This window comes from Coptis chinensis, unplaced genomic scaffold (genome assembly GCF_015680905.1).
Source record: "Coptis chinensis isolate HL-2020 unplaced genomic scaffold, ASM1568090v1 utg2180_pilon_pilon, whole genome shotgun sequence".
NCBI lineage: Eukaryota > Viridiplantae > Streptophyta > Magnoliopsida > Ranunculales > Ranunculaceae > Coptis > Coptis chinensis.
The window spans coordinates 8,717-34,216 of NW_028238123.1; the positions used below are offsets into that span (position 1 = coordinate 8,717).

At 36.8% G+C, this 25,500-nt stretch overlaps 1 long non-coding RNA gene and 1 pseudogene across 1 annotated transcript; one reads left to right on the forward strand and one right to left on the reverse strand.

Moving 5' to 3' along the window:
* The first annotated feature begins 8,864 nt into the window (after window positions 1-8,864).
* LOC147473598 (uricase-2-like) lies at window positions 8,865-24,822 on the forward strand (annotated as a pseudogene).
* On the reverse strand, window positions 18,386-19,064 carry LOC147473599 (uncharacterized). Its single transcript, XR_015210376.1, has 4 exons — window positions 18,941-19,064; window positions 18,752-18,804; window positions 18,595-18,670; window positions 18,386-18,499 (listed from the first exon to the last, which is right to left on the reverse strand). It is a non-coding gene; the product is annotated as an uncharacterized LOC147473599 (long non-coding RNA).
* Window positions 24,823-25,500: the final 678 nt, after the last annotated feature.

Here is a 25,500-nt window from a genome sequence, read left to right on the forward strand (position 1 = left end):
AAATTTTTTTTGATTTTTTTCGATTTTTCGTGAAACTTCAAATCAAAATTGCCGCTTCGTTACCAGTCCGATTTTTGCGAATGAGATATGGAAATGATCAGGAAAGAATTTCCTATCCAATGATCCATAAAACATTCTATTTTGACATCGGATGACATCTAAGATAGTGGAGAACGCCTCGAAGTGCGTGCATAACGTAAGTTATGCGAACGAATAAACTCTAAATTCATAGATTATGTTAACCCGAATCGGAATACAATTAAACGGCCTTAGCAACTTTAATGGGCCATAAACATTCTAGGACGGAAACACGAACACCCCACCCCCAAACAAAATTTTTTTACAACGAAGCTTAGAAAATTTGTTTTTAGCAAATGAAGTCTTTTAAAGTCAGATTCCCGAGACTTCCTAGATTACTATGTTTATTCTTTAATATATATATATATATATATATATATTTACTTTTTAAAAAGAAAAACAATAAACAAGAAAGACATAATTCACCCCATAGAGAAACATGACTCAAAAATCCGAGAAAACATGCAAGAGTGGAAAACGTGAATTGTGTCAAACCGTGGACTTAGGATCTGGTACTTACAGCCACACACTCCATAGGGAGGGCCCGGTTACCTTAATGGTGCACTCACCAATATATGGAAATGAAAAGAAATGCACCAAACAGAAAAACTGAGTCGTTTATAGTCAGATACTCGAGCCTTTATTTAAACATATGTATGAACAAGCAGTTGATCATATATCAACAACCGAAATAGTTGTGGGTCATTCCCTAAATAAATATCACAGAAAACATATCCAAACACAATCAAGCACCAAGATTTCCTATGACGTAACCTAGTGAAATGAAGACAAAGTTGGATAAACCTATAACGTAACCTAGCATGCACCTTCTTTTTCATTTTTGAACGAGAGGGTGTCCTAGTGAATAAGTGTGGAAAAGTGAATGGTTGTGGAAGATATGGTGGATATGGATAAGTTGTAGAAGGAAGGAATGGAAAAATTGAGGATGTGGGTTTAGCACAAAGCTCGTTCATGGTGTGTGTAGGGACTGTCTCAAGTCTGAAAATGAAGGTGTCAAATAGTTTGTCCTTCTGAAGTATTTGTTTACTAGGTGGATTTAAAAAATCATGAAGCTCAGGAGAAACAAAAGGATCGAGTGCAAACTCGAGATTCCTTTGAAAGGGTGGAAGGAGGGGAGTCGAGGTGGATGTTGTGCAAGGTAGTTCTTGATAGGGTGACTCATCACCTACTCTAAGAAACTCATCCAATTCCTCATCTAGATTGGTCATATCCACATTACTATGATAGTCCTCTATATCTTTGAGAAAGTTATCTATGTCATCCTCATCCGTAATATGTGTATCGACTCGTGTAGGGATGAAAATGTTGAGTCTGAATCGCCAAAGGACAGAAATTTGGGCATATGATTATCAAGGAGCGTGTTGTTGAAATAATCTCGAGCAAAGCTCGATCATGCTAACCTCCATCCATCCATAGACGAATCGGGTAAATGTGTCTTTGTTTTAAAGACATTGACTTCAACAAACATGATGGCCAAAAGACATGGACATTGAACCATCACGGCAATTAATGAGCGCATTGGGCGGTTGCCGAGGAAAGGGCGCCCTAAGATGATCGGACAGAGTCGTTAGCGAATTTCAGATCGAGGATTACAAAATCAGCCGGATAGTAGAAATCCCGAACTTTTACCAAAGACATTTTCGACCACACCCTTAGGATACTTAATAGACCGATCACTAATTGCAACGCCATTTTAGTGGGTTGCATCTCGTCTAGACCTATTTGTCTATACAAATAAAACGGGAGTAAGTTAACACTAGCCCCGGATCTAATAACGCCGTCGTCGTCAGATAGGAATCTCCTAAGGTGCATTGACAAGATGGGATGACCGGGTCCTTGTACTTAACAATTCCATTATGTTCGGATAAGGTTGGGAATTGTTCATTTAAAAGCGTCTTTTGGTATATTTGTCTTATGCCTAGTGGTACACAATTCCTTAAAAACTTAGCATGGTGTGGTAGCTTTTTAATAGCTTCGAGGAAGGGAAGGTTTATAGTTAGATTCTTGAAAACGTCCCCTAATCTCCTCATAATTTGTATCCCTAGTTAACATGGCTAATTTTTGTGGAAACGGTGGTTTCGTCTATATTTAGCAATGGTATCACCGGATGTTTAACCGTGGCTTCTCGTTTCTTAGGTTGTGTTGTGAACCGGTACCTCTACGGTGGTAGGCTCTTGAGTTTCTATTTCGGTATCTAGTAAAATAGCAGTGTAGGGGACTATTGGTGGGGTAACTATAGGCATAGTTACCTTGTTATCAACCACTGCCAAAATGGAGAGTGGTGATGGCATTTAGCTCACCTATATTTTCATATTCATTACTAGTATTATCGGTTACCTCAAAGGCTGTGTTTGTTGTTTTAGGATTAGGTATTGCGTGACCTAGCAACACACCTTTGGTTTGGGCTTTATCTTGAGCCAACCGTTGGGTTAAATTATTAACGGATTGTAGAAAGCCGTTGGTTAGATTGAGCCATGGTTTGGAAAAGTTTTTTGGCTCACTTGTATGAAGGTGTCAAGTCGATCCGGTTGTGTGGGTGTAGTAGTCGGGATGGTGTGACTGGAACTATTTCACGTGAATTATTTATGGGTGGATTTTGATAGTTATTATTTACCGGAACGATAGCTCTATTAGCATTATAATTATTATAACTACCTTGACCTTGTGCTTGTCCTTATCGAGGTTGCACTTGGTTGTTATAGTTATTAAAATTACCCTGATGCTGTCCTTGTCGTAGTGGAGCTTGGTTAAAGTTGTGCGTTGGCCTAACATATTGATTATTGTACCCTTGAGGTGTGACGTGTTGGTTATTTCTCCAACCGAAGTTGGGATTTTGTCTCCAAGGCGTTAGGTTCACTATTAATGGAACAAGCCTATTCATAGGCTATAGGACGATGGGAGTCGGGATGCTCGGGGACTCCAACCAGAAACTACATGGATTTGAATTTACATTCATGACGGGGACGGCTTTTGTTGTATGAAATGGCGTCTACCTTTTAGTGAGTGATTCGATTAGAGTTTTAAGCTCGGGATCGTGTTTCATCTCAAACATACCGGCGGCCTTAATCGTATTAGAAGAACTAGCGAGCGGTGGATATCGTCACTACCCCCGGTTGTTATTTTCGTTTAGTTTGATCCTCTAAAAATTTATAAGCCTCCGAGGCTCCTTTGCTTAAGAAACTACCCCATTCATTATGTCAAGGACTTCTTTATGGTGGTGTAAAAGTCCTTTGAAAAAGGCACGAACTAACGTGTCTTTTCGCTAAGTTATGATATGGACACTCTATAAGGAGATCGGTGAAACGATTCCAAGCCTCGAAAATGATTCATGAGGATTTTGTCGAAAAGAAATGAATCTTGGAAAGCATCTCATCCATCTTTAGGGGTGGGTAAAATGTTCCATAAACAATTTGAACAAGTTTAGCCCACGAGTCCACGAATTAGCGCCGCAGTTAACCAAGACGCCTTTATCGGCTAAGGTGAAAGGGAATACCCTCGTTTAATTTGTTCCCACCAACCGTAGGATGGTGGAATGTTGTTAGGACTTGTTCAATCCCACGATATAGCCGATAAGGTTTTTCATGGTCTAAACCATGAAAAGCGGGTAACAAATTAAAATATTTGGGGATTCGGAAATCCCCAATCGGTCCGCTAGAACGATGCAAGATTTGGGGCTATCGCTCAAGGCTTTGTAGAAGTCAGAGAGAGGAGTCTCTCTTTCTGCAGCCATTATATCAGGTGTGGTGTGTGGAATAGTGGCTAGAGGTGTAGTGGGTGGTATACTAGATAGACGTGTTTGTTGACATTGTTGTGTAATTACGTGCGGTGTTTTTGTTCGACCAGACCTTAATCTCATACAAGGCTAAGACCAAACTTAGCTAAACACATCAACACTCCAAACAAATCTGATATACTAGTATAAACCTCTAACTGGAGATGCGAGGTGAGGAAGAAAGGAATACCTGATTACGTCCTTGCTTCGCTTACGAATAGCGTCTTGTTTACGCGTGTTCAGTGTATATAAGAAGTTAGAACACTGAAAAACTTGACAAATCGAAGTTCGAATCAAACCTGTGGAAATCCGGAAATTTCAGCTTAGGGCGCGGGCGCGCTCTCTCTGGGCGCGGGTCGCGCTCAGTGTAAATTCACTTTATAGTGTTTGAGCGCGGGTCGCGCTTGGTATTGGCGCGAGCGCGCTCAGTGGTAGATGAAGTTCCAGTGTTTGGGCGCGGGTCGCGCTCTCCTTGGGAGCGAGCACGCTCCGTGTATTTTCTCGCGGAACGTTTCGACGATCAAACGGACAACCACAGTATGAATCAAACAAGGGTGGGTGGGTGAAATGGGACTTTAAGAAAGGTACTTATTCTATGAAAACAATGCGAAAGTGCAACTAAGATGGCAGCGGCGCCATTTGATAAACGTGAAAAGATGAGTTTACCTACGAAATGAACGATGAAACTCAAAACGTAAGTAACACTAAAACTTTTCTACGTGCCTATATTATCAAAGATTCTACTCTCAATTCTGTCGAATAGAGTGAAGTAGAAAGTTCGTTCCACTTCTAGTCCTTCCGCATGTTGTGTTTTCTAAGTTTAATTACTCTTCTTAAAGTCTAATGAGAGTTTTACGAGGGGAATTATACTACGATGCAACTACCCACAAGATGCAACTAGTCGATTATTTAAATAACTATGGGAATGCTACGTTGATTCTATGATAAGGAGTTAGAGGGGGATTGATTCCACCTTAACTCAACTTAATCCACTAATCCATTTAATCGTCAGTAATCCGAATTGAATCGCTTCAAGCAGACAATTGGTTATTCCTAATCCCTAATTACACATGGCATTTCTATCAATTCATAACTAGCATGTGAACAATTAAATCCATTCTCATGGTGAACTAATCATTTCTAGAGTGAAATAGAAATTACGACGACTCTACGATAATCGGAATCAAGCTTTCATCAAGGCTTCACAACCCCCTCTAATGGAGGTTTAGCCTTGAATCATTCCGCAATCATTTCCATTTAAATTAAACCTAAACATAATATAAAGCATTCGAAATTTACTTAATTAAACAATAAGGAAATCTAATTATGCAAGAATTAATTTAGACTAATAATATAAATGTAAATGAACTAGAATTGAAATTAGATCTAAAATGTAAATGACAAAATGAAATTGATAAAAATTACTACTTTATTTATCTAATCAATCAAGAACAATGATTCAAGAACTTAATCTAAAACAAGGATTTAAACTAATTAAATTAAACTAGTATAATTCAAAAACTAGATCTAAACTCATTAATGGAGGCTAAACTAATCTAGGTCTAACTATCTACCCTAAACAAAGAGTTAAGCTTTTGTTTTTATACTTTCTGATCCAAAAATCGTGCATGGGCTTGGAGCCATGTTTTGGGCCAGAGAATTAGGCCCAAAACCCAATTCTTTCAGTCCAAAAAGGCCTCTTCAGCTGGATCCGGCTTCAATAGACTTTTCGTCCATTTCTGCTCCTCTGATTGGGCCAAGGCTTGGACAATTGGAAAGCTCTTTCCGAGACGGTCGTTTTGACATAAGGTAGGCCCAATTCCGAGGTCTGAGTCCAAAGATATGGCATTCGGAAGTTCTGCTGACTTTTGCTTCTTTATCTCGCTAAGGTGGCACATTTCTGCACATAATGGACTTTGAAATCTGAAATGCATAAAAACACGTAATCAGTATTAACTCTTACTTATTATTCACATAATTTGTCTAACAGTATGATTATTAAGGGGCTAAAACTACAGTTTTGGGCTCTTATCAGTTACCTAGAAGTTACTGGGTAGAAGCAATGCGCACAGCCATACATGTGATCAACCGATCGCCTACGAAGCCTCTGAATAGTGATTATCTAGAGAGAGTATGGTCAGGTGGAGATGTCGATTATTGATACTTGAGGGTATTTGGGTGTAGGGCATTTCTTCATATTCCCAAGGATGAGAGATCCAAGCTTGATGACAAAGCTAAGCAGTGCATTTTTTTGGATTATGGAGATGAGAAGTTCGGCTACAAACTTTATGATCCGATCAATAAGAAGGTAATCCAAAGTCGAGATGTTGTGTTCTTGGAACACCAAACCATAGCAAACTTTGAGAATGGTGAGAAGCTAGAAGCTCAAAACTAGAAGTTCCTACTGTGGAACGTGCAGAAGGCATTGAGAATGTAGAGAACCATGGGTTTGAAGCTCATGATGATTATCCTATTGCTCATGATGGGATAGAACCTATTAATATAGAAGATGCAGTTAAAGTGTATGAACCACCACCTGAGCAAGTAGAAGTACATCCTCCTGAGGCACAAGAAAATGGGGCAAGGAGGTCTGAGAGAGATAGACAAGCTTCAACCAGGCATCCACCACATACGTATATTTTAATATCTGATGGTGGAGAACCTATGTACTATCAAGAGGCTCTTGAAGGTACAGACAAAAAGAATTGGTTGAAGGCCATGCATGATGAGATAGATTCTTTGCGTAAGAATCACACTTATGAGGTAGTTGAGAAATCGAAAGGAAGAAAAGTTCTCAAGAATAAGTGGATCTACAAAGTCAAGCATGAGGAGAATAATCCACACCCAAGGCACAAAGCTCGCCTTGCTGTGAAGGGATTTGGAAAAAGGAAATGTATTGACTTTGATGAAATTTTCTCTCCTGTAGTTAAGATGACTTCTATCAAGGTGGTATTGGGTTTGACCGCAAGTATGAACCTAGAGGTTGAGCAACTAGATGTCAAGATAGCCTTTTTTCATGGAGACCTTTAAGAAGATGTCTACATGGACTAGCCAGAGGGGTTTTAGGTCAAAGGCAAGGAGCACCTAGTATGCAAGCTAATAAAGAGTTTGTATGGATTAAAGCAGGCATCGAGATAGTGGTACATAAAGTTTGATTCCTTTATGGTGAAGCATGGCTACAAGAAGTCCGCTTTCGATCATTATGTGTTTGTTCATAAATTTCTAGATGGGGATTTCATAGTGCTTTTGTTGTATGTGGATGATATATTGATAGTTAGCCAGAACATCAACAAGATATCTAAGCTGAAGAAAGACTTGAGTAAGTTGTTTGAGATGAAGGATTTGGGTCAAGCAAAGTAGATACTTGGAATGTCGATCACTCGTGACAGAAAGAGTAGGAATTGAAGTTGTGGCTTTCTCAAGAAAGCTACATTGAGAAGGTGTTGAAGAGATTCAACATGGATCAAGCGAAGCTAGTCAGTTGTCCGCTTGGTGGCCAGTTCCGCATGACCAAAGATATGTGTCCAAAGGGTGAGCATGAGCAGACTCAAATATAAAAGATTCCTTATGCGTCCACAAAAGGCAGCTTGATGTATACAATGGTGTGTTCAAGACTGGATATTGCTTTCGTCGTTGGTGTTGTAAGCCGTTTTCTGTCAAATCCAGGTAAGGAGCATTGGGAAGGTGTTAAGTGGATATTAAGATATCTCAAGGGAACTTCCAAGGCGTGTTTGTGTTTTGGTGGAAGTAAGACCTTGCTTGAAAGCTACACTGATGCAGACATGGCAGGTGATGTTGACTCTATAAAGTCTACCTCCGATTATCTATTTACTTTTGCAAGGGGAGCAGTTTCTTGGCAATCTAAGTTGCAAAAGTGTGTTGCCCACTCCACTTCAGAAGTCGAGTATATTGCAGCCACTGAGTGTTGCAAAGAGATGTTATGGATGAAGAGGTTATTCGATGAACTAGGGCTAAAGCCGAAACAGTTTGTAGTTCTATGTGACAGTCAGAGCGCCATCTATTTGAGTAAGAATCAAAGTTTTCATTCTAGATCCAAGCACATACATGTGCCTTATCATTGGATTAGAGAAGTTCTCGAAGATAAGCATTTGTGCATTAAGAAGATCCATACCGACAAGAACAAGTTGGATATGATGACCAAAGTTTTACAAAAAGGTAAGTTTGATGTTTGTTGTGCTTTCGCCGGAATGGTAGCATACTCCTCCTGTTGATTTAATTTGGAAATGCAGGGAGGTATCCCCCTCACTATTCGGGAGGGGGAGATTGTTGGAGTTATCCCTCACATGAGGAAGAAGGAGAGAATTCGGTATTGTTTGCATGAAGAGGTTTGAGCGAGCACATGCTCAGAAATGGTCTTGCCTAAGGCTCCCTTGGAGAGAAAAAGAAGATAGTTTTTTTTCAGCCTCTTTTCCGAAACATGTCTACTGGACTTTTCTGAGGAAAATTGAAGAGAGCGTGCGTCTTTTCGATTTTTTTTATCATGAAGCGCCAAGACGCACTCATGCCTAAAGTTGTAGATTTCTATTTCTACAGTAACCACGAGATTTGCAAGTTTAGTATAAAAACAGAAGTTAGGTTTTGGCAAACCAAGTCTTAGAGAGAAACCCAATTTTGAGAGAAATCAAGATTGAGAGATAACTTTTGCAAAGAGAAAAGCTTGTAAGGAGAGAGGAGTGATCTAGTAAGGTGGAGAAACTTGAGAGGAGTGATTGTAATCTTCCTTCCCATACTTATAAAATGATTAGCTTTTGTGGAAGTAGGCATCATTGGCCGAACCACGGTACACCTTTGTGTTGTGGTATGCTTTATTTTTCTTTGCATTATTATTACTTGTTTGTGATAGTTGTTGATTGCTTGGAAGGTTGGGCTTGTTGTTTGTTGTAGTGAAAGTTTAGATTTTTGTCTGGAGTAGTAGTTTGTCCAAATACAAGTTATCTTAGAGGGGATTGATTGGTATCGTTGTCCCCAACAGGCAGGATGTCTAGTTGATCGGCGATCTACTTCTGGTTATTGTACCTTTGTGGGAGGTAATTTGGTCACTTGGAAGAGCAAGAAACAGAATGTAGTGGCTCATTCTAATGCTGAAACTGAGTATAGGGCTATGGCTTCCACTACCAGTGAAATTATATGGCTGCGAGCCCTTCTGAAGGATTTATGCTTTGGTTTGCATCTGCCAATTACACTTTACTGTGATAATCAAGCTGCAATGTACATTGGAACAAATCCGGTGTTCCATGAGAAAACTAAGCATATTGAAGTTGACTGTCATTTTGTGCGTGAAAAAAGTGCAGTCCAACATTGTTGCTACCTCCTTTGTTCGCAGTGACCAACAGCTTGCAGACATTTTTACCAAGGGACTTCCAGCTTCCAAGTTCCATAATATACTCTCCAAGTTGGGCTCACTGGATATCTTCGCCCCAACTTGAGGGGAAGTGTGGGAGAAGAAAGAGACAGGCACGTGCGCACCTCTAGTCGGTTTGTGACAGTTTAATAGATTTGTGTGTTTCTATAAAGGGAAGACTCCACTCTTTTAGAAACAACACAGATGATTGTGCACTTGTGTTGTTCCTATATATATCTCTGTAAAAGAACCCTAAAAATCAATCAAGCAATCTCTTTCTTCTCCAGTGGACGTAGGTTGCCGCAATGGCACCGAACCACTATAAATCTTGTGTTTTGTCTCTTTGATTGGTTGTTGTTTTCTACAATAACATGTAACAATGATTTGTGACCAAAATTTACCTATAGTTATGTATCATTCTAGGGGTGCAATTATTATCCCATCTAAAGAATTAAAAGTAGGTTTTTACTGTGTATTTCCTCATTTAAAACCTTTAAGCTCATGCAAATGTTTCTTGCTCAATAGTTGTATGCCAAAGAAGGTAGAAAATGGTATCACATTGAGATTAGGTGAGCGTAACTACATGTCAGACGCTGTAATAGAAAATGAAGCGTGAAATACATTTCAAATGCTATAATAAGTACATTGTGTATAAAGGTCATATGGTTTGACATGGCTTCAGCAATATAATAGTGATCAAATTTTATGTATTGTTTTCATAACTTTCCATGCTGGAAATTTTGTTATGCTTTTTAAATATGTTATTGCTTTTAGGCTTCAAACTTGGATCTAAGAAACACACAACTGAAGCAGTAGTCAAGAAATCTGGTGCTTTACGTGTGACTTATGGAATATAAGGGTTGGCTCTATTGAAAACAATGAAGGTGGGATTTTTGTGCTTGTTTTGAGAAGTATTATACTAGTTTTTCGAAATATATGAGACAATGTGCCACCTTATTTGTTACTTATTTCTCACTAGCTCCTTTATAAATAGTCCGGTTTCGAAGGATATATTTGGGACAGGTACACTGTCCTTCCAGAAACAAGGGAGAGGATTTTAGCAACAGAAATCAATTCTTCATGGAGGTAGGTAAAATTGTTCAAGAAGTAAAAGAATGTATGAAAGATGAAAGTAGATATACTAAAGTAAGCGTAAAATTTCCAGGATCTAAGAAGCCCTGGATACTTGGTTACAATTTTGTTAGAAAGTGCTATTCACATTTTGCCTGAATAAAATTAAATCAATACTATGTTAGAGTGTGTGGACCGAAAAAGAGAAATAGTCCCACATTGAACAAGAAAGGAGTTCATAAGGAGTTCATCATGGGTTGATAAAGTGGGAAGTTCACTAACTAGTACCGAGGCCTTTTAAGATAAAACCCCACACCCATGGCTAAGATGTGGCCCAAGCCCAATGGGTGATTAAGTGGGGGACAATATCGGTACTAGTTATCCCATAGGCGCGGAGGCCCAGGCCTGGTGGGTGTGCCCAGGTCCTAACAACTGGTATCAGAGCCGATGGTTCAGCAGGGACAAAGACACTGATCATGCAGAATCAAGAGACGAAATCATTCAAGCTGGAGCACCAGGGAAGGCCGCAACTCAGGTGGAGTTGCTTAACGAAGTGTGCCCATTACACCAAAGATTGGTGCCCCTTGGATGTTGTAGAGATTCGAGAGGGTGTAACTCGAGTTGGATCTAACAACATGGAATGATGTTTGAGGTGGAGTAGGCTCTGGGGTTGAGAAAAAAAGTCACCTCCCTCAGAGGCCCAGACATACCAGAGCTCTAGCATTGGATCGTGCCGACGATGAACGAATGGAGTCCCTTGGAGTTTGGTCCAAGGTGGAGATTGTGAGAGTGTGTGGACCGAAAAAGAGAAATAGTCCCACATTGAACAAGAAAGGAGTTCATAAGGAGTTCATCATGGGTTTATGAAGTGGGAAGTTCACTAACTAGTACCGAGGCCTTTTAAGATAAAACCCCACACCCATGGCCAAGATGTGGCCCAAGCCCAATGGGTGGTTAAGTGGGGGACAATATCGGTACTAGTTATCCTATGGGCGCGGAGGCCCAGGCCTGGTGGGTGTGCCCAGGTCCTAACATACTAGTGGGAAGTATTATATAATGCTCACATATCTCTCTCAATGTGACATCAATTTTCCATTACAACTCATGAGAAAGAATACTTTCAGGTACTCTTTTGAATCTCTTTCTAATGTTCCTCTAAAGCTTCTTTACTTTAGCAAGCGATTCCTAGAAGTTAAAAAGCATCTGGTGGACACCTTTTTTGGTCCTCCGAACGAGGGAGTTTACAGCTCGTCTGTTCTAAGCACTCTTTATCACATGGCCAGGGCTGTCCTCAACAGGTTCTCTCGCTATCTTTCCCTGTGTGTGTGTGTTTAAGCATTGTACTGCACAACTTGCAATATGAAATTCTGTCAAGATTCATGTGGATGCCTACACAGAATTTTACATTTTGAAATTCTGGTCTACTGATATATGGCAATCTGAAATTGTTTTCCTCGTCTTTTCTGGTTCCCAGATGTAGCATCGACCCAGCTCATAATGTCTAATCTTTATTTCTTACCAGCTAACCTACCAAGCAAGGATAGTCCAACAATTGTCAAGGTGGTGCCCTATACATAATTTGCAGTTTAAACTCTAAAAAATCATGTTTACTTTTGCATTAGGCAGCGCTCACAAGACAAATGATTGCCATACCTTTATTTTGTTTCCCTACAATTCGTGTATCTACAAGAAAACAGGTTTTAATCCTCGGCCCAAAACCGTGGGAAAAATGATTTTCCCACCACGGTTTTGGACCGTCGTAGGACCGTGGGCTTTTTGTATACCCGAAATGGTATGCCCACAATCATGACCATCGGTAAAGCCAATTAATAGCGACGGCCTTTGCGTCAGTTATTACCGTCAGTATGGCCACAGCAGATAATCCATGGGAAAAAGTCGTTTTTCCTACGGGTTTAGTCCATGGGAAAATGTCAATTTTTGTGACGGTTGTAATATGTGGGATTTGATGTTTTTGCTACGGCTATAGACCGTGGCAATGTTTTTTTTTTTTTTGAAAAAAAACTTGATATTTTAATTCTTTGGTCGTTTCTCCTGCCATCAACAGAACCAATCATCTAGCAGAGCTTCCAAAAATTAGGAATAACTGTATAAGAACTTAATAAAATAACAAGTATGAACAATATTATTTCTCAGTTCAAAATACAATTCGAGAGGATCTTTATGGATGCGGAAGCCAATTCACTTGTAACAATAAGGACATGTCAGATCACAGTATCACACACATCTTAGGTCAGTCCAATTGACTATACCCTTACCTTCAGCGCATGTCCTTATAGTATTCTACTTTAGCAATCGAAAATCCAAATTATAATCAATACCAATATATTAAAAAAAAAAAAAAAAAAAAACCTCCAAACCAACTTATTCCATCTTGTTCTGTATTCTACATTGTAATATATTGCAATGAAAAAATACAAAAGAAAAAAAAAATGAAAATCTCTATAACTTCACCGGCCAAGAACATTCTCCTCCGTGTTGGCATTCTAGTCCTAAGAACATTCAGGCATAAATAATCAAAGTTTGATCGCCTTATGAAAGAAATAATTGTGATTAAAAAATAAAGAAAAAGTAAAAGTACAATAGGTACAGGTTAGAAATCGTATAACTAAACACTTATGATACTGGCCTTGTTAAATAATTGGTTCTTTAAGATTCTTGAAGTATAGTTAGTTAGTTGCGACGTATAATCTGCCGAGATCACCATTGTTGCATACTCGTGAAGAAGCATCCTATTAAATCACTACAAAAAGAACAACTTTACCCGACAAATAATAACTGTTGCCAAAGGTATTACCCGACAGCCAAAAACTATCGCACGACCGTCAGAAAGCGCTCGGTCGGCATAGGCTTAGTGCCTTAGTCTCAAAAAGATTAAAATTTAACGAAAGAATGGCTTCCAAATTCGCAGAAGTTATACTTAAAGGTAGACATACCGCTTATGCAAATATTGAACCATCGTTATTGAATGTGATGCAAGTTATGGGTCGGTTACATTGAGACCATGCCTGTAAATTAGACGAAATTAAATTAGCCAAGTCATATATCACAGTTCCACGGGGTAGACACCTAAGTCTCAAAATGCATGAGCCAATATCTCTATCTTTTGTGAATCAAATCCAGAACAGAATCATTTTAAGCAAATATTTCTATCACTTTAAGTATTACTGGAATCTTCTAATTTACAAATCCACTTCACTTTTAAAGTAGAGATCTACTTTATATTTTTCTTATGATTAGAAAACAAATAAAAGAATCCAGTAAAACATATGTAACAACAGGCTGGTAGAATCACCTCTTAATCACTTGAGATCACTACCGTTGAACTGCCTTTTACCACCCTTTTTAACAGCCTTAGTGTCATTGGCTCACTACAACTAATAGGTTTTTTACCGACGTTTTTTTTACCGACATTTTTGTTTCGTTCCTAAAACTAACCTTTTGGCACGTTTAAATCGTCGCTACTAATCTGTTCGTTTCAAATGTTAAAATTATTATTTGCGACGTTTTTTTCGTCGGAAATAGTGGTCTAAATACAGATTATTCTTTTTATAGTTTAAATAGGGGCAGTACCAACGATAAAAATGCCGGAAATACGTTTGTACTTAAGGCGACGATATGTTGCGTTGCTACTTGTCTTAATCTAGGGACGCTTTTTTTTATCGTGGGAACTAGAAATTTATGCCGACGTTTATATCGTCGGAATAGATGTTTTCGATTTCGGCGTGATTTCGATCCACCGCCAAATGTTTGATTTTTCACGAAAAAAAAAGAGGGAAGAAACACTTTTTGGGGAAATTAGTAACAAAAGAAAAACACCATAAACTAAAAGGAAATAGAATGACTCCTCACTCTCCTTCTTCATCCTCTCAACTTCGATCTCCAGGTACTTCTTTCTCTCACTTTCACTCACCTTTTTTTTTTTTTTTTTTATTCTTATCCCCCTTTTCTAATCTTCTGTAATTGTTAAAACTATAGTTTTTTTTGTACGTAGGTGCTTTAAATTATTTCGGGTTCAATTTGTCTACCTCCTTCATCATTCCTTCATTGAGGGAAAGAAAATCTCTTGTAAGTTTTGAAGCAAAAATCTTTCTTTGAACTTGTTTACCTTAAAAAAAAAGAGTAAAGTTGTGATTTTTCTTTTTCGTTTCTTCAAGAATATAATTATCATTCAAACTTGTTTGTAGAAATAAAAGAAGCAACTTTTTCTTGTGTTTGGAACAAAAACACTAATTTTTTATTGTTAATAACTTAGTGAAAGGACTCTGCAAGCGGTAGCTATCAGTTCAGGTAATTTTTTTTTTTGCTAGTTTGGACTTTGGATATATACTGGTTTATCAGGTTAAAATTTTGCTTTACTGACTATTTAGTTGTGTAAAGTTATATAGTGTTATTGATTTTTCCATTACTTAGGCTAAGTCCAATGGTGCTGCAAATCATCAAATTTAACGTAAAATGGCTTCCAATGGTACGTTAAAACGTTATACCGCCAACGCTATCTTCATAAATTTCTCTATTTTTGCCGTCAATTTTAACGTTATAGCGTATGCTCTGGCCGCCATTGCCAATGGCGGGCATCAAAAAAAATCATTATTAGTGTTGCACGCCAGAGATGGCATGGTAGGAATGCGAATTAATTCAAATAATAAGTTACACGCCACTCACAATGGCGTACAGAATTCATTTATGATTTTCCACCCGCCACTCACAATGGCGGTTAGAATTGATTCTTTTTTTTTTTTTTTTTAATAACTTAATTTGTGCAATTACCATTCTATCCTACCCTTTTAAATTTTTTTGATTTATTTGTATCTCTTTGTTATAATTTCAATTTTAAAATTAAATTTATTCCAACAACTTAATTAATTATTTAAATAAAACATTTATTGAAAATAAAAAAAAGAACAAATTAAAAAGAAATACATTAAAATTTAAAAATACATCAAATACATACAAAACATTTAAAATTCTTAATCAAATTAATCAAAAGAAATACTTGCATTTACATTACCAATAAACTTGTTTCATGTAGATAATAACCAAGCATCAAAGGGCCGGGGCAAAAAACATTATACACCAGCGGTTTAATTTAGAATGTAGGATGTGGATTTAAGTTTATCAATTGACTTAACAAGGAAATAAAAAGAAGAAACAAGGGAGAATAAAACAGCTAATCACCTCAATCTTCATCAAGAGAAACTAAATACCCAACTTACGCCTATAAATATTAAAATACCCAACTGATTGTGTCTATGATCGTATGTCCCATAAGGCTATAACTAAACACCTAACTCCTTATGCCTAAAAATAAAATGGCCACCCAAATGTGCCTATCTATGACTCTCATGTCCTATAAATACCATACTCATTGTGCCTAAATCTTCCTCAACAGACACTAAACAATTTGAACTACAGAGAAAAAAAAAGAGACGACAAAATGCGGTTGTGTACACAGGAACCGGTGATGGCGCACAAGGTTTTTTTTTTTTTTTACGCCACCGGGTGATGGCGCACAAAGGTTTTGGTTTTTTTTTTTTTACACGCCATCGGTGATGGCGCATAAAAACTTGGTGTTTTTGGTTTTTTTTTTTTTTTTTTTTTGTGTTATGGGTTTTTTTAAAGGGCAATATAGGAAGATAATAACTACACGCCACTTGTGATGGCGCATAAAAAAGTTTGGTTTTTTTTTTTTATTTCTTGCCCGCCACTGGTGATGGCGTACAAAAAAGCTTGGTTTTTTTTTTAACCGATATTTAATATTTTGTGTTGGACGCCATTGTCACCGGCAAATTTGGAAAAATAAACCATTGGATTTGATTTCGCTATCTCACTAACTGTATCTACTGTGTTATTGTGGTTTGGTGTTTTGGCGCACCAAGCCATTGGAGTTAGCCTTAGGTGATATTGGTTACTGGCCGGTGGAATTTTCAGTTTCGTAGATTTATTTTTTATCTGCATTTATGACTTCTGTACGAGGCGTGTTGGTTAACTATTACGATCTGCAAATTAATTTCGTTGATTTGGAAATTAACTTGGGTGTTATTAGTTTGTTCATGATTTGCAAATGAATTTAGTAGATGCAAAAGATATAAGCATAAGTTAGTTATTAGTGTAAATAGTGTTGTGTAGTTTAGATATGACAATTTGATTATTTTGTTTGTAGCATGTCCTATGGAACTTGTCCTGATTGTATTAATTTGAATTCACTGCAAGGTTTATGTGTATCTTAGGAACCATAAGAAATCAAATGGCTATTATTCAATTTTTAGGATTTGTTTAGTTCTTCACAGTTGTGATGCACCTTATTTTAGATCCTTAAATTTGATATATTAACACAAATGTATCGACACGTGTCTTTGCCAACTGTAGGCAGGCACAAAGTGATTTTGCCTACTTAAATTTAGTTTCAAACCCGTAATATATTATATAATGAATTCTTAACTTTGGCTAAATCTCAGATAAATATCAAATGGAACACGTCTGACATTCCCCCTAGGACAAGTAGGTTCTGCAAGCCACTTCAGCATGAAACAAAGCCTACTCATTTTGGATATTTAACATTGTGGTTTTATTTTGGATATGTGAATGCAGAGGTGGATCAGCTGAGGAGGAGGGCAGCAGATGGAGAGCCAGCTTTATTGAATTTTCTTTCATGCCTTCAATTGTTAAGGTTGGTTGGTTCTGCCATGCGTCAGTAGATTGTACATGTAATGACCCGGAATTTTACCTACGGGTAAACTGGTCATTTTACGTGTTAGTTCAGTGCCACTCTAAGTAATTACGTACTATATGACGAGGTTTAACATTTATCATTTGGCGGGCTTGATTAATTTATATGGGTTTTTCATTGATGCACCTTACTTTAGATCCTTATTTTAGTATCTTATATTTGGGGTTGTTGCCACGTAACAAAACGTCGGTAGTGTAAACAATTACTGACGTTTTCCTATATCGTCCCCAAACAATACTTTTTTCCACGTTTTGAATAATCAGACGAAAATATATATATCGACGCTTTTTTGGGCTTTACCAACATTATAAAATGTCGCTAATGCAATACTTCTTCCGACGTTTTTGTTTCGTGGCTTCAGAGCTTTTGCGACTATACAACTAGCGACGATTCAGTGACGATAAAAAAAAAGGTCGTCATTGACCAATACCGACGTTTTTCTAACTTTTTCCGACACTTTTTTCGTCGCTAAAAATCGTATCTGTTGTAGTGGCTGGACGTGTTCGAGCATAATCCAATGGATAGACAATTAGAAGAGATGAAGCACCAGCTGCACCTCCTGATGCCACGTTACCAGCAATCCATTTCCAGTATTCTCTATCTTTCTTGAAGTTGAATAGTCTTTGAAAGTAATATTGAAAAGAAAGCCTCAGACATGCTTAAATAAATTTGAAACTCCAGACCATATAGTTTTCACTACGAACTTCTGAGAGGACACTGAATTAAAATAGTTTACCTTGGAAAGCTATTTGGGAAAAGCATATTTTGTAATCGGGTAATGATGAAACTCCAGCCCATATCTCTTCATTTGGAGTGCCCATAATTCTTGGAAGAGAAAACCATAAGTACAAGGAGGTAAGTACAATAGATATTACATAATATAAAGAAGCTAAACGGTAATTAACTACAGCACCTAAAAAATCTTGAACAATGATAAGGCGATAAAAACACACAAAAATTTAACTATAAACATCCTTTTAATTAGGTATAACCTTTCTCTCCTTTCCATTTGCCAAATAATATTTTATTCAGAAGATAACGATCACCTGACTAAATTTTGTATATCAAAACCAAGAACATTGAACTAGTTTTCACCCAATTCTTTTTACTTTTCAGTTCCCAAAAGATTTCTACTTTTGATTCAGGGGAAACCATGAGGACCATAAGAGATTAAGAACATAACTAGGGTTTGTGTAACCAGAAAATGGCAGGCAAGTTAGAACGATACATACTAAAAGTTGTCTAAAAGCCCAAAAACTATGAGATTACACTCCTAATGACAAGTCAATACAATAGCCTTTTCCAAAGAACTGTTTAAAAAAAAGTGTGAAAATGCCACTAAAAAGTTGAAAGCTTATAGTTAATTGCCAACATATGTCCGTAGAATACCCGAATTGCAGCTCCAGCAGCAGTTTCCAGCTGATGGACCTTCACCCCCATCCACTTCCTGTGCACAAATATTAACTTTATCAGCAACATGTTGATCTGACTTGGCAAGATGGAGTAATATAATTAATATCAGAAAAAAAAAATGGTCCTCACTTTCGGATTTGGAATGATTTCCATGTTTAGTGCATCAGCTTCCACAAGTCTCTTAATAGCCTTCAAATTCACCCACCTGGGAAACAAGGGTTTAGATTACAACCTATACACACACCTGTAACTTTTCAAAAATATCAAACAAGTATAGATCACATACAAGTTGCTTGTCTTGAAGATCTTGAACTTTTCAATCGACTTGAACTCGTTCACCTAGATGAAACACAAATACACATGATCAAAAAAATAGAAAAAAGAAAGATATTATGTTATAATAAAAATTTTAGAACAGTAATACTTAATTTATATGTAGAAAGAGATAGGTATAAATTCACGTAATCACACTTACATGTTCATCGGGGACCTGAGCAATTTCCAGGAGCTGTGAATCATAACATCAAGGGCAAATGTCATTCGGGCTAAAACTTATCTTGACATAATAAGAGAATTGGATGAAGTATAGTAAAAAAAAGTATACATGTAAGTTTATATCCTCACATACATGGACCAAAATATCGCCGATATATCCGATATATCGCCGATATATATCGGTATTTTGGTACACCGATATCGATATTTCCGACATATATCCACCGAATATAGAACCCTTTTTTTTCCGATATATATCGGAATTTCCGATATGAAACTTTATATCGCCGATATAATCGATATTTCCGATATAATCGATATATATCGGTTGACTTTTTGACTATTTTAAAATATAAACCGATATTTCCAATATATTTCCGATATATATCCGATATTTCGATATTATATTTCCGATATATCCGATATTTCGATATTTTAAATAGTTTGACCGGTTACCAAAAATGGATATATCCGAAATATCCGATATATCCGATATATATCGGTTTTTGGGTACACCGATATATTGATCGATATCGATATTTTGGGCCTTGCTCACATACAGCGCCACTCAAACAAACAAGCAGTGACACATTCATAATTACGAGAACGTGTTATTAGTACTCTATAACTCTATCATTAAACAAGTAGTGACAAGATGAGAATGAACCAACAAGTCATAACAACCTAAATAATTGACTGACCAAATACCTTAACTTTTCCTTCATATGAAATAAGGGTGCCATCCTTTAACATCTGCTGGAGTTTTCGGGGTCACATGTACAAAGGTGAACTATAGGATGAGGATTTAGTAGTAGAAGAATCATGAAAACAAATTTCGAAACGAGAGAAATACACACAAGCAAAAATAGGTAACAAGGATTTAAAGCGAAGAAGCATGAAGATATCTAGTATTTCCGAAAGTAGTACCTCCATACATTACTCATTTTTGTTGTGGACCAAATGATTTAAGATTTTGTTACACCCAAAGTCAAGGAAAAGGTTTCGCAAGAGTGGTCTTTATGATAAATCATTTATACTGATAACTTGAATACAAAGGAGCTTAAGTTTCACTACTAAAAAAATGGTTTTTTATCTCGGTTCTAAATTATCTCGGTTCGATTCTGTTGATAGGCAAGATAATATCTCCCATAACTTAGTTACTAACTCTGAGTATAAATTTGTTATCTCGCCTCTTACTTAACCGAGATAAAATATATGGATTTTACCACTGTAGTGTGGAACCGATATAATAGAAAATTTCATTTATCTTGCCAATGTTTTTTTTTTTTTTTTTAAATAAGCTAGGGTTAGGCATACCCCCATCTGTATTATATATCAAGAAACATGTCTTACATATTGTACTCCAGAAGCATCCTTCTCTACATGATCTTGAAGAACTCTATCTAAAGGAGGGATAAAAACAACTAGAGACGGAGATTCTACATTACAACTAAGAGAAGCCAAATAGTCTGCAGCTTTGTTTGTTTCTCTAAACTCGTGGGCTATGGAGATATAAGTGAATTGGCCATACAACTTGGATATAGCTGCAACCAAGTCTTCACAGAACCTTGGAGGTTTCTCAATCTTATTGACGGACTGAACCACTCTAAGAGAATCAGAGGACACTTCAATGCATTTCAAATTCATAGATAGGTAGATGATGAGACCTTGCTCAATAGCTTTAAGCTCCTGAAAGATGACTGCCTTCGTGCCTCCAGTACCAGAAAATGCAACAACAAACTCACCATGGCAATCCCTAATTAATCCACCATGACCATTTCCAACGTCATTTAATGCTCCATCCGTGTTCAGTTTAAACCTTCCAATGATGGGGGGATCTAAGGACACAATTTGATTACTTCCATCTTGAATTCAGCTTCAATGCCAATCCTCTCACAAAGATTTCTTGCTTCTAATGTATCTGGCAGTTTTGGGATTTTAACCTGCAAATAAGCTTTGATATCCCTTATAATCTTGTTGATCACAATAAATGCAGGCCTGGATCTGTTTTGAAATCTTATCCCATTTCTCTTCCTCCAAATCTCATAAACAAGGGCACAGAAGTACACTTTATAAATGTCTTTGATGATACTTTTTCCTTTACAAAGCCTGAGAATAGAGGACCACTCTCTATTGACATTTCTGGAATGAGTAGAAATACCAAGTAGGTTAACCTGTAATGACTTCTCTATAAATCTCTCGCCGATGTGGAATTGAAATAATATGAAATTTCATTTATCTCGCATTGAACTGATATAATTGAAATTATACCAAATATGGCGGCACTCAACTGATGTAATTGCTATTAATCTATTATACAAAATATCTCGGAAAGTCGGAATAGATATGGGCAAAGAAAACATAAATCGGAAAAAAAAAAAAGAGGGACACGATCACGAAATCTCGCTCTCTGCACAGTACTCTCTCACGAACTCACCCAACTGTCTCACCTCTCCACTCTCCCTTCATCTATATAGCCATATATTCACCTCGCACCAAACTCAGAAACAATCTCCATTATCCATTTCATCTCCACATCAGTTCAACAACACCTCTAGGTTTTCAGGTACGAAAATTTAATTTTTTACTTTACTTGTATTAGGATTTTTAAGAAAGGCGATAGTTTTCTTCTCAAGTTTGGTGAATTTATGTGTCTAAACAACCAACGGTTTATTAGAAACTGATGGTTGTCATCAGTTTGGGGTGGCAATGGTTTTCACTGGATAGCTAAAAAGAAAAACCATCGGTTTTTAGAAATAAAAACGTTCTGACACCTATCTGATGCATGATATTTGTTTTTTGAAATGCTTCGTAAATTCGAATTTGGTAAAATAAAATTTCCCATCAACAAATTTCAAAAATTAAACCAAAGTTATTTAATTTGTGTTGAAATGAACTGTAAATTGAATGGGTTGAATCAAGATTGAACTTTTGGTTTTCACTTTGTACTTTTCATTACTATTAATAAATTTGTTTGATTTTTTTTTAAAAAAGAGAGAGAGAGAGAGAGTATGCTATACCTGTTGCCTTCATTCGCCTAACAATAGTTCTATTCAGTGGAGTTAGATGTTTCCTTCTTTTGTTGCATACATTGGAAATGAATGCAAGATATCCCCAACTAGCTAGTACACTTTTACACAGAAGAATCTCAATTCGGGAAAGAGAAACATATTGGAATGGATTTTTTGCTTCAATAGCGAAATCTCAAGCTTTTAATCCATTTCCAGTTCAGTAAATCCTATGAAAATTAAAATTCAAAAATTAGTTCTCCCAATTTTTTATGCTTTGCTTACCTTGTTGAGATGAGAGAAGGAGAAAGAGAGAAAAAAAAATGAAAAAAATGTAAGTGTTGGTGGGGAGTGAAGCTAAGTGGTGGTGGGGAGGGAGAAAGTGGAAGAACTAAGAGGGGAAGCAACGCAACAGTGGTCTAACACTCAAACCGTCCAATTTTTCAGGCCTTAAGCCCATGGTCAAAACGCGTGGATGTGAATCTACAACCAAAACAAACTTACCCTGACGGTTTCTCTCGTGGCTGCCACCCACGGCTCAAGTAACATGTAAGCCGTGGCTAAAGTTTTTAAGCTACGGTACATGATTACGACTATTAGCTACGGTCAATATGCATGGAAGAATAACCAATGGTTCATTACCGTGGCAAAAAATACTGGGTAACCGTGGGCAAAAGTCCATTTTCTTGTAGCGCCGCCGGGTACAAACTCATTAGTTATATGTGCTTAACCAATTATTAGGGTCTTGAGGGGTCATTTTTTTGAGGTAAATAGCAAAAATAGAGTATACATCAATTTTACTTTCGGATATTTAAAGAGTTATCGATTGTGTTTTCATAAACTTTTAGTCTTTGTCCATATTCCTAGGACTGTCCTTTCAACTTCCGTTTTATACCTTGGAGTCCTGTGTTCATATGATTTTCCTTTTTGGAATGAGGTGTTCATCCTTTTGATGAGTAATATGTTGCATGTATTTTGCTTAAATGTCCATAACTTAATGGTTTAATATGTTAATGATACAAAAAAGAAATTGCAGACATTTTAAATGTACAACCAGTGCCTCATGCTGCTTCAGTTCGCTGTTGTTTATAAAGATAAATTGCTTAAAATACTCAACTGGCATTTATAAAAGTGTTGGTTGAACTATTTCTCTAATAGGTATTAGGTTTTTCACTAATTCCCATAAGTGATTTTGAAGTTCTTTGTTGAAATGAACGGCTAACTATTGTTTGTTTAGATGTTGCTACATAGACATGCCTAACTTGACAAAATTTTCCAACTTTGTATGTCGGTGAAAAAGATAAAATTTTGTCTGTGTCATGCTGTAACATTTACATTTGCAGCTGATTATCTTGTTCATCATACCAAACCAGAGTCTCTGGGTAGGTAATATGGCAAAGAGAATGAATTTGTGTACAGTATACCTTATGGACATACACGTACAGGACAACGCAAAGCTGATTTGTTCGGCAAGATAGTGTGGACTGTGGACCAAAAAGCTAAGATGGATATGCATCTTTGGTGGACCAATCAGCTTGTGCTGTCTCGTGTTATGTCCAAAAGGTGTATGTCCACAGATTCTGTTACTATGGAATATCCTCAAATCCTCGAGGAACATTGTGTCGGTGCCTGCAGAAGTATAAGTGCTTAAACGTATAGCTTTTTATGTATGCTCATAGTAATGAATTTGGGGCATTGTTTGAGTCCACCTGTTTGGTCATACCGTATTTGGAACATTTCATTTTTTTGCTGTACTGTACTTCTATGCTTTTTTCCATAAACTACATTAATTTCTGGTCTATACAAAAGAAAAATTAAACCTGATAACCTTTCTTTACTTTCCTTGTTGAGAATATGCAGTTTGAGGATGATGTTTTCGTACCAATAGGCGAACCACATGGAACAATTGAAGCAAGTGTGAGCCGCTCCCCCGGTCCGGGATGTAGGAGCTTCTTGAATCTAATTTATTAAGTTAGAAGCATGGACCAAAATATCGCCGATATATCCGATATATCGCCGATATATATCGGTATATTGGTACACCGACATCGATATTTCCGACATATATCCACCGAATATAGAACTCTTTTTTTCGATATATATCAGAATTTCCGATATAAAACTTTATATCGCCGATATAATCGATATATCCGATATTTACGATATATATCGGTTGACTTTTTGATTATTTTTTAATATAAATCCGATATTTTCAATATATTTCCGATATTATATGTCTGATATTTCCGATATTTCCGATATTTTAAATAGTTTGAAATAGTCACCAAAATAATGGATATATCCGATATATCCGATATATATCGGTTTTTGGGTACACCGATATATTGATCGATATCGATATTTTGAGCCTTGGTTAGAAGTGCTCTCACCCTTTCTAAAAAAGTCATGTCAGCTAATCCATGAGTAATTCTATGCTGACACAAGATTTCGACACAATCAACCAACACACTAAGGTGGCTGGTGACTGTCATGTCCACATAATCAAAAGTCAGACCATTTTTCAGTTTTTTTTTTTTTTTTTTTTTTAATTAAATAAACTCACGTATCTCTCATCTCTTTCCTTTTCAAACTCAAAAAACTACAGGGCTAACTTTTCAAACCCCACACCCTCTCTCTCTAACTCAATCTTTACAAGATTTGTATCTCCTTCTTATGTTGCTAATACTGATTCTGAACGTTTGATTGGTGATGCTGCTAATAATCAAGTTGATATGAACCCAGTCAATTCAACACTGTTTTCGGTCACGCTTTTTTGTAACTTCGATTTGTTTTCTTTATTTTATATTGTTTGTTATAAGGTATATTTTCCAATTATGAGTTGTGTTGTGCTAAATCTGTTTTTTATTTGTTCAATTAAATTAGGGTTTTTATATTAACTAGTTCTCAGTTCTGTATATGGGTTAAGAGTTAAGATTGTAGAGGCGTAGAGCTTGTTTCTATAGCCATTTAAACTTTTTTTTAGATGGTTTTTGATAGTAAACGAATCTGCTGAAACTAAGCATTTTGTATTTGTACTGTGCATGTGTTATTTGATTAAGTGTAGGGATGCATTATAAATTTTCATTGTGCCATTCAAATATAGAGGGATTCTTATTAATTACTCAATTTCTAACTCTCACTACTATCAGATAAATGTGAAACTTGATCGGACCACTACTTTTTGTCGAAATTCTGAGATTCTTACTGTAATTTTGGTCATTGGAAAATTATTTCTAGTTTGCCTACTGAATCAAGACTGGCATATTTATTAGGGGGCTAAAGACGTCATATTTACATTTTTTTTTTTTTTTTTTTGGTAAATTATCCTTGGGTTTGTGTAGATTTTTTTGGGTATAATGTAGTGGACTTTTAGCTTAAACGGTAAAACGCTTGAGAGTTTGAGTACATCTCAAGAGACAGTGGTTCAAATCTACTAAAATCCAGTTGAAGGTTTCTATTTATCATAGTTTATTGCTATTTTATTTTTGCGAAGTTGTTTCGATGTAATTGGATTTATATTAATGGTACATAG